Genomic DNA, 4,152 nt, shown 5'->3' on the forward strand with positions numbered 1-4,152 from the left:
CACCCTTTCGTAAGTTACAAATACCTCAATTTTCAAAATTACCCTTCCCCCCAATTCCACCAAAGAGAGCAGATCCGGTCCGGTTATGTCAGTCAAGTATCTTAGACAGGTTTCTATTCTTCCCATCCAGTTTCATCCAGATCTCACCAGAAGACAAATAGGATAAAATCACAATTGTTATACTTTGATACAAAGAAAGGGATGAATGAGACTTATTCTTGATTTTACTGAGACCGATATTTCAAAGAACTAAGCACTAGCGAAAAACCAAAACCGATGATGCAGCACGGAAAGACTGTTTTATTTTGTGGCCTATAGTTCGAATTCTGTTCGAAACTAAAAATTAAAGGGTAACACTGCTTCAAATCAAGCACGATATTGAACCTTATTTAGAATAAGTACAATATTTTCGCTGAAATACTACTGCACCTACTATATTAGGCAATTACTCCCTTCTTAAACGAGGAAACTTAAATTGAATGTGCAAATCAAGCTTGAAACCAACAAAAATCTCTACAAATAAGGGCTTGGAGTTTCCCCTCCTTTTCTCATTGTAAAAGTCCAAAACCTTAAGGAGGATTTTGTTTTAGGCACTCAGAAAAGTGGTGTTGATTTAATAATATAGTGGAAATATTTACTTGACCATGAATTAAGTTCTTTAGGCTATTTATTTTTAAATGATAAAAAATGTATTTTTTGGAATAGCATATTCTTCGATAAAGAAGCAGAAGTTTGAAGAAGCAGAAGGTGGACTTTGGGAATTATTTTTCTTTTTCTGCTAGAAATTTCAACAAAAATCAAACATCGATTTATTGGTGTAATTAGTGATTTTCTTCAATAATCAGGTCATTTATGTTCTAATTTTGATTTTTTTTTTTTTTTGAGGCTATATAAAAAAAATCACTAGAAATAGTGATACATCCCTAGGGATGGCAAACGTGCATACAGATCATATAAAGGTCAAAATAATACTTATCAGTTATATAATAAACACTCGGGAAGTGAAATTTGATTAATGTTAATGAAATAAAAATCAAAATCAATTTGATTCCAAACATCAAATTTCATTAAGATCCAATCACCCGCTCATAAGTTAAAAATACTTCATTTTTTCTATTTTTCCGAATTAACCGCCCCCCCCCCAGATTGTCAAATCGGGAAAACGACTATTTCTAATTTAATCTGGTCCGGTCCCTGATACGCTTGCCAAATTTCATCGTCCTAGCTTACCTGGAAGTGCCTAAAGTAGCAAAACCGAGAGACTGACAGAATTGGCGATTGCTATATGTCACTTGGTTAATACCAAGTGCCATAAAAACTAGCCAAAGTATTACTACCTCTTAAAGCTACCTTTAAACCATTATTTTGTAAAATTCTTTTAAGTTTTTCACTCAAACCTGGAACATATGGTAGAGAACAAAAAATATCTTTCTTTTCTGTTGTTTCCAGAATATCGTCAGAACATTCTAGAAATTGTTTCCTTCTTTTCGAAAAAGTCTGGTCAATTAACCAACCCGGATAATAGTTACTTATTAAAATCTCTTTTAACAACAATAATTCCTCCTCAATGAATTTTGGAGAACAAATTCTAAAAATGCGGTCAGTTAAAGATATGATTAAACTGAGCCCATCTCTATTTTGTCCCCCACTCGCTGTGTTACAGATATGAAAAAACTTCAAAACCAAAGTATTCTTGAAAAACCAAAAAAAGAAAAAAAAATGAAAGGGTAGCAGGATAGAAAAGAGTAACTAGAGTTATGGATGATAATCACCAAATTGCTACAAAATATTAGATTAGCTTGCTACTGTAGGCTGAAGAACCATATTATTTAAATTATTTTAAAATGCCAGCAGTAATAGTGATTCACTTACTAATTGACATAAATTGTCTTTATTTGTATTTATTTATTGTATTTATGTTGTATTTATTTATCATGAGAGGCTCGATCTCTCATTCTTAACAAAGAGGAAAATAAACTCGGCCCTAGCTCTCAATGGATGACAATGTTGATTTTCAATTAAACATTTTATTCTATTCGCTAAACTCTAATATTTATTTTTTATTTGTCTATTTTTTATTATTTTTGAAATAATGTTTATTTTAATCTCAATATTCATTTTTCGTTTTAATTTTTCTCTAAATTTTTCTTCCAAAAATTCATACCGTACCTTATCATAACGTTACTGTCTAAGGACAATATTTTGTCAAAAGTTTTCAGTTATATATGTTTAGTTTAAAAGTTTAGAAAACAGAGGTTTAAGACACCTCTTAAGACAAAAACTTGTCAACTCGAAGAGATTAATCCGTTACAACGCCATACTTTAAAATAAAGGATTTTAAAACAAAGCTTCTCATTCCAACTAAACGGACATTGTGTTTCAGGAATCTTTCTTAAAGAATTAGGACAAAAGTTCAAAACTTATGCGTAAGGATTAAGGTTTTCTTAAAGGGACAACTCCTTTCATATTTTTAGTTTCTGTTCGTTTTAAGCTTTGATGCCGCTACTTTATTCAGTTGAATTTTGTTTTTAGTTTAATTTCTGATTGTTTTTAAAAAATACCAGAAAATCTAGCTCTCTCTCCATACAAAATGCCAAAACTACGCCTCTCACCCAAGTTTACGATGTATAAAACTCGAGAACAAACTAGTTTCTTCGTTGCTTTATAAACAAATTTCGGCTATTTATCTGCACGTTTGCGGGGGGGGGAGTATTGCGGGTCTCCATGCAAAATGTGTTCGGGACAACTATTCTGCATATTATGAAGTAAGAATTGTTTTCTGACTTAAAACTGTCTAAACGCTTTATCTCGCCCCTCCCTGATGTGCAAATATATTGGCCTCATTATATATGTCTTATCTATTCTGTCACTTGTTTTTGTCTTGTCTCACGCTAAGCTGAATGAAACTAACGAAGAAATTGGTTTTTTCTCGAGTTTTACACAGCGTAAAGTAGAGTTAGTGGCGTATATTGGCTTACAAAAGTACCAAAATTCCTTCCCCTACGGAAAAAATACTTAAATACAATTCTTAAATTTGGACATCTCTATTTTCTGGGGGAACGGAATATTCTCTGCGGGGGGGATTTTTCCGGTGGAAATTTTCCTCGGGTGGTATTTTCCGCGGGGTAGGGTATTTTCTAAAGAAAACTCTGGGGGAATTTTTCAGGGGGTTGTAAGCCGATCAACAACTACAATATTGATTATATGTCTGTTTGAAAATCTGTATGCATATAGTTTTTTTTGTCCCCAATTTGGGACAAATGCTATTTTCCCTATGCTAGAATATCGTTAATATCCGCTAAATTTAAGTTATTTTGAGCTGATTTTGAGCTGATTTTGTTTTTTCGATGATTCCCGAGCTGAAAAGGAAAAAAAAAATACTTGTTTCATTTTTTCATTATTTTGTAGAAAAAACTGAATCGAGTTATTTTAGTTTGTTGAATAGAGACGGACTGAATGGAAAATAGAATAAGGTATATTTTTAAAGGGATTCTGCAAGTCTTAAAAAAAGACAAAAACAAATGATAGTTAAAACTTTTTTATATTTTGTTTTTAAAGATGTAAAAATCTGTTTGATTTTCAGCATTTTTCTTGTTATAAGGCGTGAAATCTCCTCCAAAGGCAAGAATTTTAGACAACGTGTAGATTTTATAATTCACAACCATAGGAATAAGCCTCAGATGTATATCACAAACTGTTAAAAAAAAATTCAAATTAAGAATTCCTTCTTTTTTTTTCTCTTTTCCCACTGTATCCGGCCTGGTGGCGTTATTTCCTCTGCTAGTAGAAAGAAAACAATCGATTCTGATTGACTCTTTGCTCGACACTATGACTTTTTGGATCGATAAAAAAACAACCAGTTTTTCAAGAGCAGAAATAGCAATATTAGCTTAGGTTTAGTTCATAAGTTTATGAATCCAGATTCACAAACCAATAAATAAATTAAAGAACACTTTCGCACCGGAGAAAACCTGTGAGGATTTGCGGTCACGTAAAAGTCTTAACTATACATTTATATACAATACATTAACTATACATTTAAAACAGTAAAAAACTTTAGCGTAAAGAGCGGGCGTTGAGAAGGAAAAGCCCCTTTCATATACGGAGTAATTTCTGTTCGTTTTAAGTTGTAATGTCGCTCCTTACTTTCAT

This window comes from Artemia franciscana, chromosome 9 (assembly GCF_032884065.1).
Source record: "Artemia franciscana chromosome 9, ASM3288406v1, whole genome shotgun sequence".
In the NCBI taxonomy this organism is placed as follows: domain Eukaryota; kingdom Metazoa; phylum Arthropoda; class Branchiopoda; order Anostraca; family Artemiidae; genus Artemia; species Artemia franciscana.